The sequence below is a fragment of the Sinocyclocheilus grahami genome, unplaced genomic scaffold (assembly GCF_001515645.1).
Source record: "Sinocyclocheilus grahami isolate Dianchi unplaced genomic scaffold, SAMN03320097.WGS_v1.1 scaffold382.1, whole genome shotgun sequence".
NCBI classification, from domain to species: Eukaryota; Metazoa; Chordata; class Actinopteri; order Cypriniformes; family Cyprinidae; genus Sinocyclocheilus; species Sinocyclocheilus grahami.
In genome coordinates, this window is record NW_015505561.1 from 1,783,933 (window position 1) to 1,802,291 (window position 18,359).

Here is an 18,359-nt window from a genome sequence, read left to right on the forward strand (position 1 = left end):
GTGGCGGTGAGGGGGGAAGAGGGGGGGGGGGGGGGGGGGGTCTGGGTGGAAGGTGTAAGAGAGATATGTACATTAACATGTTTGTAAAAAATATATAGGCCTAGATATATCAGCAACTTCACAACCAAACCCAAAGACGCGCGTCTTCTCCCTCCGCTTCATCCTAAAAGTCATTCGGACCGGAATCGGCCCAAGACTTCCCTTATTCCCCCGGAGACCCGGAGCATCTGATTATCAGCCTTTGCTTATCAGACGCAACGTAGAAATGTCATCTACAGATAATTGGATTTGGAGAATTCGCAGTTATACGTGATGCGCGCATTCACTGTACGCTGCTGCCACAGTGCTTTTAAACATATATATATATATATATATATCATTAGTCTTGCTTGCTAAGGTGCTAATGGCTCAACGCGAATCTGATGCGACATGATTGGGCAATAATCACATTTTACGTAATCGTCAACATCACTGTGACGTATAGGTCGCGCGGTGAGGGAAGTGTACGGGTTGCTTGGACGGTGGGCGTGCGCAGGGCGAGCGTGTCTATGCATAGCAGAGACGAGCAAGGATAAATCAGACGGAATTCATTGACCTTGCCCCTTTCAGTATTAGGTTTCATTTGTATAGGGGAGAAATCTGACATTAAATGAATGAGTGTGATTGAATGGGATATTTACGGGGATGCATTATGTTCCAACAACATTTCTAACATTTCACATTATAAAGACTCTAGATTTATGACTCCGATGAAGAAGTCCACATAGCAGCCTCGTTCTGATAATTAGCACACTTCATTTCTTACGATTGCACTGGCAACGGCCAGAAGGAACCTACAGAAAATGGACCAGATATCAATATCAATGGCAGATCATTCGGATAATAGGCCTGTGGAGACCGGGGCTAGTTGTCACACAGGAGAAGAGCTTTATCTCAATACCTATAAAGTTTTGAGAGTAATGTTCAGTCAAACAAATTTGTACTTTGGTTTCAAACACCTAGATGGAAAAAATGATTCATTTTACACAATAGGCTATTTGTTGGTCAAAATGATCATTTGAAATTTTTCACCTTTTATGAGGTTTCATTCATGGTTTTGCATTTTTTTTCACATCTCTATCACAAAAGTTCAATGTTTTTTCTTGGCGGAGGAAATGTCCGATAGCTTTTTTGAAGCCAAGACTTTAAAGCATCAGCAGCCTATATTGAAATTGACTTGAGAAAATAAATCTACCCTAAGAAATATTCACCAGAGTAAAACGGGTGACGCCTAGACTCAGTCTCACCTAATATATGTTTGAGATACAATAATATATCTTACGGTCTACAACAAAGTAGTGATGTGATGACTGTGTCTTTTGAAAAGCGGATATGGTTCATGTCAGCGTTAGTGACAGAGCAAGCATGCATGCAATATAATTTATTATAGTGTATAGTGTAACAAAAGGAGTCCAAATCCTGATACTAAACATGCACAATGTATTGCTGTGCTTCACTGTGCCCTGTGATGTCCTTGAGAGAGGCATGGTTGAATGTCTGTGTCTCTCGGCCTCTATCTTTCTTTCTCTGCCTCTCAGGCTTCAGCGGGAAAGTCATATTTAAGACTTCTAATGTAAATGATATAGGCATTATGGAGTGTGAAACAACTTTTGTTGTGCCTTCAAAATTAGGTGTGTTAAAGAGATCATCATTTACTCTTCTGTTGAACACAAAAGATGATATTTTAAAGAACTGACCAAACAGTTCTTATTGTATGGTCAAGAAACACTGAAACATTTCTCACGATATCTTCTTTAATGTACCACAGAAAAAAAAAGTCACAAGTAAATGATGACAGATTTTTCATTTTTGAGTGAACAATCCCTTTTAAGAATAAGTCATCATGTAGAAATGTCCGCAGACTCAAAATGGCAAGATATGCCAAGATGTTAGTTTAAGCTCCATGTTGAAATATTGAAATGTTTGAGAATACTGAATATGCTCAGTATGACTGTACTGATGAACTTTTCTCAAATCAGTTGAATGTAGGACATGGTTTTCCACATGATATGCATATTTCAGTTAGCTGGCTAATGAATGAGTGAGGGAAAAAAACAACACATGTTTGTTTGATGTTGAGTGCATCAAAATTAATAAACAAACGAACAAGCAAGCAAAACAACATGAAAAATGTATGCAAATGAGTAAGTACCAATAAATTAGAACCCCAGTTAATATGTGTTGGAACCACTGACTGTTGTCGAGTGTTGAATTTCACAGTATTTCTAGAGAAGATGGCATAAAGAATGAGTTTCTTTATTTTAATATGTTTTGCATTTAGCATGATGTCTAGATAATAATTTGTGATAGTATTAAACCACAGGTGTTGTCTTACTGGAAAGCTGGCAACCTAATTAACTCAGAAGCGCCAGGAAGGCAAAGATTATGTGGCATCACATACTGTATCTTGCCCAGTTTTGTCCAGAAAAGGAGAGGTCAGACACATTGTGCTAATTGATATTAAAACGAGTGCTAATAGAGCCCACAGAATATAATTCAGCTGCAAGTATGACCATAAACAGGTTATAAACTCTAAACCGCACATTTTGATCTATAATTTCATTCATAATATATTAGCTCCTAAAAAAATAAAAATTAATGATCAAAACTGGACAAAAATCACTTCCTTTTGATGTTAGCATTTGTTTATATGGCCAAGCAAAAATAGCTAATGCATATCAGTAGATTTATATAAAAAAGAGCATGTTTGGTTGCAAATGATTATTTAGTGATTTCATTAGAATGGACAAGTGAATATGTCACTTACCAGAGTTCGCCATAGAGAGGAAGCGTAATAATATAATGAACTTAAAAGGTTTTTTACGTGACGGAGACAGAAAGTAAGCATACAGTGCATAAAAACACATTTGATTGCCAAAAATATGTTCTAGATCACTAATATAATGTATCAAAACGGCTGATTTGTGACTTCTTCCAGTTGATCAAATGCAAACCTGTTAGATACGCAAAATAGTTTTTTTTTTCAAGCGTGTGGGGGATTAATTCTCTGGACAGATGGGATAGAAGCAGGGAACCCCGTTAGCCGACGCGACACACAGAGAAAGTATCAGAATGATAAGCAGCGAGCAACGCTACAGCTGACTGCAGCAAGAGCTGAGCTCATGGGGAAAGTGAACTCAGTAGGTGTCTTGTCAGCCGACGGGGCCGGAACAGGTAGATAATAATTGGCAGAGAGAGGGAGAGGGGAATATACGGCTTCGTATGTGAAGTTGGCCGCTGCCCAACGACAGATGCAACAGATAGGTCACGATAGGTCACGGATGGAAGGGAGGCGGTGGCTGTGTCCAAACTGGAAGAATGAAGCGCTGCAGGTACAGTGGCGGCCAATGAAACTGCAGTAGGGTGAGAGAGGGGAGTGGAAATTTCCCAAATCTCTGATAGAGGGAATTGGAAGAGGACATAAAGAGTAGAGAAAGGAATAAGCAGTGGTGGCCACAGGTACTGTAGCAGATGAAGGATAAATGAGATGCATCATAAAGACATTTTGTTAGGAGATAAATGAAGGCTTAATGATTCAGTTGTGGGGTTATTGCACTAAATGAACGCCGGGTAGATTTGCTGACGTGCAGGAATTGGGTAAAACTGCTTTCTAATAGTATAAAATGAATTTTGAGCACTGACACTTGGGCCGGGAGCCTAAACTGATTTGGTTGGCTATTTTTGCTTTTACAAAGCTCAGCAGAAGGTAGTGTTGTAAGGATTTTCAGAGGTTAAACTGAAGGCAAAATGTTTCTGCTTAAGATGCACCGTTTTTATGAATTTGTTAGTGATTTGTAACTGATTCTGGCAAAAAGCGACTGTGACAGTTGGAATGGTTAAATGTTTAGGTCTAGTTGAAGGACTCATGTCAGAGGATTCTTCACAAACTACAACCAGATTCAGCAGAAATGTGGCCATGGGTGCAGACTATACATGTTAACTATAGTTTAGGACTGGAAAATTTCAGGCTGAGCTTTTCATATTGAAGTGAATTATAGTTTCTGATCTTTTGTTAATACTTAAAGGGGTCATATGATGTTGCTAAAAAAGAACATTATTTGGTGTATTTGGCGTAATGAAATGTGTTTATGCGGTTTAAGGTTAAAAAACACATTATTTTCCACATACTGTACATTATTGTTGCTCCTCTAAGCCCCGCCTTTCTGAAACGCATCGGTTTTTACAAAGCTCATCGGTCTGAAAAGCGAGGTGTGCTCTGATTGGCCAGCTATCCAGTACGTTGTGATTGGCCGAATACCTCAAGCGTGTGACGGAAATGTTACGCCCCTCACCATACTGTGATGCCGTGTCCCGGAGTGACGAGACAAAAACATTAAAACCCATTATAAATTAGGCATTTGTTGCATGAAGTTTAACCATCATAGAGTGAAAGTTTATCATTTGCGAGTTTTGTCTTGCCAATTTACACATTCAAGCAATTTTAAACTATTCAAGCAAAAGAGAACTTGAAGTGAGGCAAGATTAAGAAAGCGCGTGAACACATAGAGTTGCGAATAAAGTCAGTAGCAGTGGTATTCAGGTGCAGAAATGTAATAATTAAGTGTAAAATAACACAATAGTGCTCACTGCATAAGTTAAATACAGATTAAAGCTGTGGTGTTGTTTGATTAGCAGACAGAAGCAGGGATTTATAGGCTGCTGTCTCTTTAAGACCAAATGCACGGACCTAATACTGACACACATCTGGTTTCTTTCTCAGCTGTTTACGTTCACTTAAGTCAGGGGTGCCCAACCCTGTTCCTGGAGATCTACCATCCTGCAAAGTTCAGCTCCAACCCTGATCAAACTCACCTGAACCAGCTAGTTAATCTCTTAGGTAGCACTTGATAATTACAGACAGCTGTGCTGGAGCAGGGCTGGAACTGAAGTCTGCAGGTAGATAGATCTCTAGGAACAGGGTTGGGCACCCCTGTCTTAAGTGAACGTAAACAGCTGAGAAAGAAACCAGATGCGTGTCAGTATTAGGTCCGTGCATTTGGTCTTAAAGAGACAGCAGCCTATACATACCTGCTTCTGTCTGCTAATCAAACAATACTACAGCTTTAACAAAGATTAATCTGTATTTAACTTATGCAGTGAGCACTATTGTGTTATTTTACACTTAATTATTACATTTCTGCACCTGAATACCACTGCTACTGACTTTATTTGCAGCTTTATGTTGTATTCATCTATGCTTGTAATTGCTCTTGTTTTATTACTGACTTTAAGCTAGTAGTTTTTGCTGTTGTATAGAAGTACTTAAAGTAAGCTCTCAGTAATAAATGAAAAGCAATTGTTTTTTTTTGCTGATCCGAAAAATTATCCAATCCGTGACTCAAAATCCATAATATGATCCGAACCGTGAGTTTTGTGATCGTTGCACCCCTACTTTGCACACACGGATATTGCAAGACATATTAGAGTGGTAATGTTTTTTTTTGGCTAAATCACATTTTAGATAGGATGTCAACAACCGCTTAAAAATAACTGCATTTACTATGTACAGATAAGTACAACGGTAATATGTATTATGTTTATTGTTCTTTAATTCTAACATTATAACATGAATTGCAGTGAAACTGTTATACAGTTTAATTTATTTATACCATAGTCCAGTGTTTCCCACAGACTTGCACTCTATTTGTGGCGGCATATGCAAATGCATTCTCTGCCAGCAGGAGGCGCTGTTGGAGTGATAGAGATCTAGGTTTCCCTGGTAAAGGCTGTACACAAAGCAGCGCTCCGCTCACAAGCGCTGCTTTATCAGACATTACATGCAAAATAAAATAAAAATGACATCCAAAATTTTCTGAAGACAGTTGGTTTCCTTCAGAAATAGTGATATAAAAACACAGGTTTCGATTTTGAAACGTGCAGTGCTCATGTTTATTCAACGAAGTCAAAGCCTATTAGGAAAATCTATTTGTGGCGGTCAGTTTTGATATTGTGACGGGCGCCACAAATAAATCAATGTATGGGAAACACTGTAGTCTCATAATTGAAGTGTAAATTCTGCAAACTGCATCATTGTCCAGTCGTCAGCAATTTATAAAAACGTTTTCATAATTGTAACATACATATTTACTAGGGGTGGAACGGTTCGTGCAAAAAAATCGAACCGTACGGTTCAGCACGCGCTAGGATTGTGGTTCAACTTAAATCTGACAACGCATCTGTAATATGGTTTGCTATAAATAACACTAAAAACAAACAGGGTTCGGCTAATATATGTTTCTGTTGATGGATGCGCATTCTGGCTTCCCAATACATTACAACAACAGCGATGAAAAAAAAAAAAACGTGGACAAACCATTCACTCTTGTTCAATTCGACTGCTGTATGCTGGAATATGAGCATTTATTCCGTCATCACCCGGGTGCTGATAGATCTGAACAGCACACGTTGATAGCCTATCTGTCTTTAAAGGCACAATATTTAAGATTTTTGTATTAAAATATCCAAAAACCACTAGAACAGTGTTATATATTTTGCTGACTTGTGTACAATGTTTCGAAGAATGTTTAAATCCAGAGAAATAAGCAATTTTAACTAGTGACACGGACTGTGTCTATAGTGTCATTGTGTCGCCTGCCAATGACGTCATAACCCCTTGATTTCAGAACACCAAAGAAGCTTTAATATGTTGTGCGTTTTATTAGACAGGTGACAGAGTAGCATTATAACAGAACTTTCAAACTTATCTAGTATGATAAAACAGCGCTGCTTTTTTCCCCCCACATACGCACGACCGGAAGCAGCAGAAGCGGTCGACTGTGGCATAATAAAAGCTCCGCTGCTTTACCCCACATACGCACGACCGGAAGGAGCGGAAGCGGTCGACTGTGGCATAATAAAAGCTCCGCTGCTTTACCCCACATACGCACGACCGGAAGGAGCGGAAGCGGTCGACTGTGGCATAATAAAAGCTCCGCTGCTTTACCCCACATACGCACGACCTGAAGCAGCGGAAGCGGTCGACTGTGGCATAATAAAAGCTCCGCTGCTTTCGAGCCGTGTGTCGAGCCGTGTGTTTTCTCGTTTCGCTTCGACGGCTTTCAGCCTCACCTTGCTTCATTCTACTACCTTAATAAATCATGAGCTCATCCGTGAACATGATTTCTGCCCGAGTCGTGTCGGATTGCATCGGCTGTGGGGATGAAGACCACAACTCCCATGATTCCACACTCAACCACGACCTCGCCCCTCCCCATCCCCCAACCTTTCGAATTTCCGTAGGCGGGATTTATTTGAATGATATTCTAATGGGCTGCTTTGTGACATCACAAAACCCGGAAAACAATGCTGTAGTCCAAACGAGCCGTTTGTTGTAGTTCTTAAAAAGTATGAAAAAAACTGTTTGTTTTTTTTAAACTAAATATCTCCCTTTGGAGTAGACTTTGAGATGTGTAACTTTGTAGATCTTTTTTATGCCCAAACATACACCCTACACTCTGACTAATATTCAAAAAGTGAAATAGCATAATAGGACCCGTTTAAGCAAGAACACCCATGGACAAAATACAAGACAAATTGAATTTATTTGGGTGAATACAGCATAGTTTACCATATTACATACATTTAAACTCGTTTATCAAGCATTTTAGAAATAAAAAATGTAACATTTAAAAGTAGCATTTTAAGTAAAGTGTATTCAACCTTTCTCTGTAATCGATTTTTACCGAAATAGTGCTAATTCGCGTGCCGTTGTGTTGCCGAAATCTGAGCCGGTGAAGGGCTGCTGTTCGCGGGGGAACTGCGAACTTCACACCGCGGCCTCACGTTTCACTCATAGCTGAAAGATGCCGCGACTGACTCCAAAACCTGCCCATAAACAAACAGTACTGAGATTAGAGAACATATATTAACATCAAATTAACTTAAAGTCAGTACTATAACGAATAAAATTCATTCATGTTATGCAAGGCAAAAGGCGTTTCTATCATGTGATATATCCGCTGCTGACGCAACTGACTGACATTTGGTCCTGGTCTGGTAAAATAATATAATTTACCACAGTAAAGACTTTATAAATGAAATAAAATGTATACAAACCTTTATTTCGCTGAAGAAGTGCACCAAATCGGCAGCGGCGCTGAGAACCGCTCTCTCCTGTACAGGACTCAAAAAGCCTGTGATCTGACTGTAACTCAGAAGCTGGGTTGTTTTGTCGGAGAGGCTCAACCCAGCGGTTGGGTAGAAAAAACCCAGCGTTAAAAATGACCCAGCTACTGGGTAAAAATATTAAAAACAACCCAATAAAATGACCCTACAGGCTGAACCCAGCAACTGGGCTAAAAAAAAATAACCCAGCATTTTTAGAGGGTAGGAGACATGCTCCTCTTTAGTTTCTCAAAATAAGTGTTGGACACATACTTGCATCCAAGAAGTTGTTTATCCAAAAATGAAAAATCTGATCTGTCATAATTTACTCACCCTTAATCATTCCAAACCAGTGTGACTTTCTTTATCATTTGTTTTGCACTAATCACTCTGATTGATTGGATTTCTGTACTGATGTGCTGGTTACTCTTTGCCATGCTGTTTTAATTAATGTGGACTAATTCTTTTAAACTTAAAAAGCACAGAAAAGCATCATAAATGTATAATAAAAATCATTACTCCAAATCTTGACCTAATTTCCAGTCTGTTCCTCACACAAAGCTACTATATAGATTCAGAGAGACGAACACATTCTTCACAATTTATATTGTGTTCCACTAAAAGACAACACAAAACACACACACACACACACACACACAATACTGCATCTTCCTCATCTATTATACACCGTTATTGCCTGTTTTTTGTTTTTACAGCCACAATTTTTTCATTAAATGGCCTTTGGAGAAATGCACATAATTTGGTGTCGCTAGACATGATGCAAAATGTAATGCAATGTCTATTTTTAGCCATAATTATGATAGAATTTTAAAAAATGATCAATTTAATGTGATTAAATAAATATTAAACAAACGATGTTTTGCAGGAATAATTTTGGTTGCCAGGCACTCGATTCAAAAGCAAAACTCATAATCTTGTCACCTCTTTATAATATCTTTTATTTTTGGGGGGATTTTCTACATTGGATTTTCTCTCAGTTTCACGATGGATCGCACATCATTTGGTGTTGCTAGACATGATGCAAGACTGAATACAGTGCCTCATATATTTTCTCTCCCAGAATGTGGCATTGTGTATCGAAAGAATCCACGGGTTAGAGCGGGAATGCGATTTACTTCCACTTTGGAAATATAATCAGATTGTTCACCACTTCTCCTCATGTTTGTCAACAGAAACTAATGCAGTATTATGAGGCTAAAGGAGGTTACGGTCTAATGCTGTGAGGACTTCTGATGCCTGTGGCCAGTGGCCATCCTCAGCGCAGATGGGCCAACGGCAGGGAAGCAAGATTCTGACATTTCTGCATTACCCCCGCACCTGATTTTACACCGCATTATCCCGAGAAAACCTGACACAGATTCGGATGCGTGTTTCTGAGAGCCTGTCGTATCTACTGGCGAAGGTCCTGGTCACCTGCTTGGAAGGGGATACTTTTTTTAAACGTCCTTTTCCGTCGACAACTTATTCCGCATCATTCCGGCCTCCCCTCCCCCAGCGCCCCCTCTTTCCCTGTGGAGGTCTGTCTTTCTCCCCATCCCCCTCTGATTGCACTTTCCTGACCCTCCCCCTACAGCTGCACACTTCTTCCTCTTGATTCTCCCTGCCACACACTCGTACACGCTCGCTTTCGCATCCTAAGCATACTCACTATTGCTCCATCCCTGCCAAGGGCTTTTTTCCAATCGCAGTGTGGGTAAATAAATCAAAGTTTGAAAAAACTGAAACTGACACACATTCATTCCAAGGAAAGCACCACTTGAGCAATTCAGCGAGTTCTTGAAACTTATGAATGTGGGAAATGTATCTGTCAGAATAAAAAAACAAAAAACAAAGATGCATATTTCATGCACATTTTAAACATTATGGTTTGCGTGGCACATGATTCGATAACAACAATCATGCTAATTAAATCTTATCTCTTTATAATATCTGTCCACTTGAGCAATTCAGTGAGTTCTTGAATTTTATGAATGTGGAGAATTTATTTATTTAAATTAAATAAAAATAAAAAATAAAAATAAATCACAAGGAACATTTCATGGACATTTTACAAAGTAATATTTTACTATAATTATTATTATTTATTTTTTTACATTTGATACCACATATTTAAGAACATGACATGATGTACAATATACATTTAATATAGAATTCAATCAAATGATCAATTGAATGTGATTAAATAAAACCATGTTTTGCGAGGATTATCACTTTGCTAGGAATAGTAGTGGTTGCATGGCAGATGATTCAAAAGAAACAATCATGCTAATAATAAATTCTTATCATCTCTTTATAATATCTGTCCATGCACTTGAGCAATTCAGTGAGTTCTTGAATCTTATGAATGTGAGAAATTTATCTGTCAGAATTATTTAAAATGAAATAAAAAATAAAATAAAAATAAATCACAAGGCATATTTCATGCGCATTTTAAAAAGTATTCTTTTATTTTTATTTTACATTTGATACAACATATTTAAGAACTTGACATGATGTCAAATGTAATCCAGTAATTATGTTTTAGCCATATTTAAGATAGAATTGAATAAAATTATCAATTTAATGTAATTAAATATAAAACAAACCATGTTTTGCAACAATTATCACTAGGAATAATATTGGTTGCATGGCACATGATTCAGTAGCAACAATCATGCTAAATAAATTTTGTCATCTCTTTATAATAGCTGTCCACTTGCGCAATTCAATGAGTTTTTGAAGATTATGAATGTGTGCAATTTATCTGTCTATTTCAAATTAAATAAAAAATGAATACATTTTAAAATATAATTTATTAATGTGATTCAAAGCTGTATTTTCAGCATCATTACTCCAGTCTTCAGTGTCACATGATGCTTCAGAAATCATTCTAATATACCGATTTGCTGCTTATTTAATTATTATTACTTAAAATAATAAAAAAGTATTACTTTAAAAAAGTAATATATATATATATATATTTTTTTTTTTTTTTTTTTTTTTTTCAATTAAATACAGCTGTGTTTGATACCACATATTTAAGAAGAACCTCACAGCATTTTTAGGAGTTTGAAGGTTTTATATCATTGCTGAAGCATTTTTATTATTTATTAAACAGCAGTATCAGCAGTAGAGTAAATTAAAGATACTTTGTGACATATTAGAGCAATGTATGCATGTACAGCTAAATGCATAAATGGCTAAATCGTGTTTGTATTACAATCACTGCGTGGGTACGACTACGCCTGCAGTGCATTGTGAGGACAGTTTTATTGCAGGGACAATGTCACGTCCTCTCTGCTGCACACCACCCACCAGTCCTTAACACCGCCAATAAAACGGCTAAAACAAAATGGCTTCCTGTCTAGTTATGGTACAGCTGGTTGGCAAAATATACCATTAACACCAGCAAGTCAGAAAAAGGAATATCTCACTTTATTTATTTCATTTTTGGTAATTGTACACCAGGTGGGATATAAAGTCAGGGTCACTAAATCTCATGTGATACACTCAGTCTTGCAGAATCAGCTCAGTTAGATGGTAACCAGCAGTGACAACAAAGTCAACAAATTTCATTTTATCATGGCAGCATAAAAGGGAGGCCCTGAATAATTTAAAGGTAAATATAAGGGTAGGATCTGGATTCATATACTCCATGCTACTGTAACTCAAACAGTCAAATCACGGGTTTGTTTCCCCAGAAAGGAATGAACCCTGAATGTAATGTAAGTCACTTTGAATAAAAGCATCTGCCAAATGCATAAATGTAAGTTGTTAATCTCAAGACTTTCTATGTAGGTGAGTCAATTACCTGATCTAAATGCCTCCTGAGGTTCCTGGTGAAATAGGGCAACAGGGTGCCACTGGGATTTCTCACAATCTGATTCAGAAATCATAGTAATAAAAGCCCTACAAAATACACAGACACAGTTAATGAAAATGTATTTCTACAGCCTTGCTAGTCCCCGGCATATGTTGCATTTTGGATGCACGTTTACTCGTTTTTCCCATTGCTTGCTTGTCTTGTTTGTATCTGGTTGACAATGAGATTCTTGTTGGTAAAAGTTAAGAAGCTTGGTGGGAAGACCAGTATAATTAAAATTAAATAATAATTTGTAATGTATTATTAAATAAAAACGTCATAACTATGCTGGTTAACCAGTAAGACCAGCTCCAAACTTCAGAACTACACTCTAAAAAATGCTAGGTTAAATACAACCCAGCGTTGGGTAAAATATGGACAAACCCAGCGATTGGGTTGTTTTGACCCAGCATTTGGGTTACTACCCAGAAAGTTGGGTTAAACATTTAACCCAACCGCTGGGTCAAAAGAACCCAATTGCTGGGTTTGTCCATATTTTACCCAACGCTGGGTTGTATTTAACCCAGCATACATTTATCAGTTTGTGTTTATTGATAATCAACTTCAATGTTTCTCCACATTCCCTTGCATGTTTTTTCATCTTATAAGCCCTATGAAATCAAAATGAAAGCTCTGCTGCTTTAAAGGGAAAGTTCGTCCGAACTATGGAAGACAATGGCTACCATAAACTCTTCAAAATATCTTCTTTTGTGTCCAACTAAAGAAACTGATGAAATTCTTATTGGTTTGGAACAATGTGAGGGTGAGTAAATGATGACAGAAATGTAATTTTCGGCTGATGAAGGAAATGTCTATGGGCTTTCTGAGTCATCTACATGCTAGTGTAGTTCAAAATTTGCTTTTAGAAGATATATTCATTTAACAAGAAGTTCTTGTATCCTGTAGCTCAAACAGTAGCGCATGGGACTAGCGGCCCTGAGGTCAAGGATTCAATTCCCAGTGAATGCATGAAGTGATCAAATGTACCTTGCTTGGAATGTGACTTGCTTTAGATAAAAGCATCTGCAAATGCATAAATATATGTGTTAAAACACAGGTCGAGAAAGCAGTCAAACATTAGCACAATGGGTTCATATCCAACTAGGTCAAATCAACTGGTTAGCAGTTTGGGCTTGACTCAACAAATGTCTTTAGACATGGCTGTACTATTCAAAATGACTCATGTACAGCAATATCTCTGCATACTTCTTCATATGCTGAAACATCAGCATGTAATTAGCTACTTCTCTCCAGTGACAGATAGATGATGTTGGAGCATGTTTTTATATGTTGGCTGGTGCACATGCGGATCATCATACAATGCGCTCATTCTTAGCTTGCATCCCAAACCACTGCAGCTTCCAGGTTTTCAACATATGCATATTAAAGTGTATGTTGATGGTTGGGGTGTTCCTTAGCATCTTTTGCTGTAATATTTTGTCCCTATTTAGCTTGTATTCCGCATTGAAGAGGTTCTTAACCGGTGGGCTGTCTGACAGGTTTGGTGACAGCAGAGGAAAAAACATGCTAAACTATATAATTATGCATAGTTAGGATAAAAATAGGCTTATTAACTTTTAAAAGGAGAAGAAGCTTCCAATATCTGTTCTTGTCGATGTCAAAGGCTATGGAAATTGCAAAAATATGAGATTTAGAGCAGAAATACCTCTTTTAATTGGTAGAATCTAGGCAAGATGTCAACTTAGACAGGAGGACAGGTCAAATAAAATATGATCCAAAATACAATTGATATGCATTTACATATTTGCTACTTTTTTATTCAGTCTTTGCCATGTAAATAATTTTGCGTACTGGTGAGCCTACACAGTTCATGGTAATCTACCAGGCCCGGATTGGCTAATCGAAGGCACCGGGAAAATTCCCGGTGGGCCGGTCTGTTTCTTGGCCGCGAGGGCCGGTACAGTCATGCCACTGCTATGGGGTTGAAATATGGATGCCCGTATTTAAGGCATCAAAGAAGCATCCCGTATGAATGCTATAACACAATTTGTCCCGTATTCGCAGGCATATGCCATATGACCACCAGATCATATGAATAACAAACTCTCAATTGATAATTAATCATTATTTTTGCGCAAAATATTGTTTTATTTGTAAACGTAGCCATTTGATGTAGGCTTTACGACCAAGCGGTTATACGTCCGAGATTTGATTTTGGCAAATCAGTTTGGGCGAATGCAATTTATTGATCATGAGCCCAAATTTCATCTACCTGAGGGAGAAGTCTTTCACTATTGTAAGTTAAGGCTGTTAAATAGAGAGGAAAATACATTTTAAAAAATGTAACTTCTAGCGCATTCTTAAACTTGGACCTCATTTTATTGAAGTAGAAATCCAAGCACCAGAAGCAGCCCACACTCAGCCCTAAAGTTTTCTTTAATTGAAAAATATGCATTTTCATTCATTCATATGGTTGCAATAATAGCCATTTTAGTAAAAAAATTTAAGTGCATAGACGTTCAGTTGTTATGCTTTCAAATTTCTTGCCATTTGTATGTATGTAATTTCACAGTATTTTCACCTCCTAAATTACTACACTACTTGTGCAGTCACGATTTTATAATGGTACAATTTACTCAGGCCGATTACTTTTTTTTTTTTTGTATTAAAATTATTTTTATAATATAGGTTAAGCAAAACAAATGCGATTATTTCTGAGAACTTTTTAACTGCAGGCAGACATTATGGTACGGTAGGCCTACAAATATTTTGTTGGAGAAATGCGAGCAAAAAATAATAGATAAAAAAAATTATAATAGAACGCGCAAAAAGGCGGCGAATAAAATAATAAATCAAAACAAAGCTGTAGAAAAATATAATGAATTACAAGTCTGTAGAGAACAGTGCGCTATTGCAGACTTATTTACTGAAGTTTTAATTATATTATTGTAATAGCTATAGTCAGTCGTGAACTAAAGTGGGCCGCTCTAAGGCATGAAACTCCAGGGCTGAAAGTGGCTCCCACTCCGGCCCTGTAATCTACATAGTAGTATTAGACATTATGAATAAGTGTTTCAGGTCACTCACAATCTTGATTTATTGTGTTTGTTACAGTTACAAGGTCTTTGAAAATAACAACATATAACCGTCATGTAGTATGTAGTTTCCCCTCACAGCTGAGCTGTGTTTTCTCTCTCTGTGGCCTGTGCAAGTATAGGACTAATTAAAATAATTTAACCTCAAATAAACATTTCAAGTCCATGTATTTATTTCCTTGTTAAGTAGCCGTGTAACAAGCGGGGTAATGTACATTCAGACGGTCATTATCGCAAAGCGGCACAAGCCCAGATCCTGATCACCCCGTCGGGGTTTATTTTGCGATAATGACCCTCTGATTGTATAATATCCCTTACTTAAAACCAATCTCAGACGTTTGCCATGCACCCAAATAGACTATAATGACCTTGGGTTGCTTATGCTGTAGTTTTGCAGAGAATCTGTCATAAGGCTGGCAGTGAGTAGATGTGACATATCCCCAAGCATACAGTGGTGCTCTTTTTTAAAAAGACAAGAAGCCAATGTATAATGTGAAAAAGATGACTCTCAAGGTTCTTAATTGTATATATCTATATTTGGATTGAATTGAATGCGTCCTACACCTACCTTGACTTGAACCATAAAGGACATTTGTTTTGTGGATTTTGAGGAAAGTGTCTCCCTGCATGGATTGATTTGATCTGCCCTTCATTCTCACGGTTCCCATCTAGCATTCCTGCAAAGCAAGAATACAAAAACTGATAAAGTGAATACTTTGAATGCCGTTTAGGTTGCTATGGATAAAATGGAGAAATGTCGAAATAATCAGCCATGAAAGGCTGGTAATGGGTTCACATGTCCTTGATATGAATCTCTTCCTCGTGTGCAAAAATAGCTTTGCATTTCATAGAAAGATGTGTTTTTAAAAACTGAACTATTTTAAGGTGACACACCAGCTTGTGAAACGCCCAAAAAACAGCATGAGATGCAACACAATGGCCAAATGCAACAGCATGCTGTCAGCACGCTAACTATAGCAGTACTGCTGAAAATATCAGAATATAAACTTACATTAATTCAAAAGTTTGGGATTAGTAAGATTTTTTTTAAAGAAATTACATTCAGCAAGGAGGCATTACATTGATCAAAAGTGACAGTAAATATATTTATAATGTTGCAAAAGATTTGAAGTAAATGCTGTTCTTTTGAACTTCCTATTCATAAAAGAATCCTGAAAAATGCATCACCGTTTTCACAAAATATTAAGCAGCACAGATGTTTTCAGCATTAGTAATAATAATAAATATGCAGTAAATCACATACTGGAATAATTTCTAAAGGATCATGTGACACTGAAGACTGGAGTAATGATGCTAAAAATTCAGTTTTGTATCACAGGAATAAATTAAATTACAATTAAAATGTAATTAAAATACATTAAAATAGGAAACAGTATTTTAAATTGTAACAGTATTTCCCTTAATAGTTTTTAATAAATTCAGCCTTAGTGAGCATAGTGAGATTAGCCTTAGTGAGACTTCTTTTTAAATGTTTTTGAAAATCTTACTGAAAACCTTGCCAGTTTAAATATTAAAGAGCCAGAAGACGTGAACTTGCGCTCGCAGTGAGAAGATCTGTGTGTGCGCTCATCCGAAGCGCGTGAACCCGCGACTCAGAACGTGCGCAAATATTAAGCTCTCTGTGAAGTATTGTGTTTGAATGGACAAATTCACACAAAAATTATGTCAAAATGCCAGTGCACAGTATCAGTGCACTGGATCAGTGCATTCTCTTAAAGTGACAGCAATTTCTTAATATTAATCAAACAGCAACAACACGGAAAACTCTCACTGCTCTTGACTGAATAACTTTTTGTAACTTTAATAAGGATTAATCTTTAATTTATACAGTCAAATATGCAATGTTATTTTACATTTGATTTATTCAATTTCTGTACCTAAAAACTGTTAGACCTACCTAAAAAAACTGAAGAGCACTGTTTATTTTATTTGTATATTTTATTCACTGTTTTTTATTTGTGCTGTTACTTGTAGTTAGATTATTTGCTCTTATTTTCTTTATTTTTATTTGACAATATCGTTTTTTCCCTAAACATAGCACATACCGAAATTCTAAAACCATGAGCCGAAACGGTAAAACCGTATCGTGACTCTAAAACCGTGATACAAACCGCTAACTATAGCAGTACTGCTGAAAATATCAGAATATAAACTTACATTAATTCAAAAGTTTGGGATTAGTAAGATTTTTTTTAAAGAAATTACATTCAGCAAGGAGGCATTACATTGATCAAAAGTGACAGTAAATATATTTATAATGTTGCAAAAGATTTGAAGTAAATGCTGTTCTTTTGAACTTCCTATTCATAAAAGAATCCTGAAAAATGCATCACCGTTTTCACAAAATATTAAGCAGCACAGATGTTTTCAGCATTAGTAATAATAATAAATATGCAGTAAATCACATACTGGAATAATTTCTAAAGGATCATGTGACACTGAAGACTGGAGTAATGATGCTAAAAATTCAGTTTTGTATCACAGGAATAAATTAAATTACAATTAAAATGTAATTAAAATACATTAAAATAGGAAACAGTATTTTAAATTGTAACAGTATTTCCCTTAATAGTTTTTAATAAATTCAGCCTTAGTGAGCATAGTGAGATTAGCCTTAGTGAGACTTCTTTTTAAATGTTTTTGAAAATCTTACTGAAAACCTTGCCAGTTTAAATATTAAAGAGCCAGAAGACGTGAACTTGCGCTCGCAGTGAGAAGATCTGTGTGTGCGCTCATCCGAAGCGCGTGAACCCGCGACTCAGAACGTGCGCAAATATTAAGCTCTCTGTGAAGTATTGTGTTTGAATGGACAAATTCACACAAAAATTATGTCAAAATGCCAGTGCACAGTATCAGTGCACTGGATCAGTGCATTCTCTTAAAGTGACAGCAATTTCTTAATATTAATCAAACAGCAACAACACGGAAAACTCTCACTGCTCTTGACTGAATAACTTTTTGTAACTTTAATAAGGATTAATCTTTAATTTATACAGTCAAATATGCAATGTTATTTTACATTTGATTTATTCAATTTCTGTACCTAAAAACTGTTAGACCTACCTAAAAAAACTGAAGAGCACTGTTTATTTTATTTGTATATTTTATTCACTGTTTTTTATTTGTGCTGTTACTTGTAGTTAGATTATTTGCTCTTATTTTCTTTATTTTTATTTGACAATATCGTTTTTTCCCTAAACATAGCACATACCGAAATTCTAAAACCATGAGCCGAAACGGTAAAACCGTATCGTGACTCTAAAACCGTGATACAAACC

General features: G+C 36.8%; 1 protein-coding gene across 1 annotated transcript in view; it reads left to right on the forward strand.

Annotated features, from left to right (window-relative positions):
* Positions 1-18,359, forward strand: part of LOC107549833 (syntaxin-1B-like) — a 51,045-nt gene that overhangs the window by 1,169 nt on the left and 31,517 nt on the right. The window lies entirely within an intron of this gene.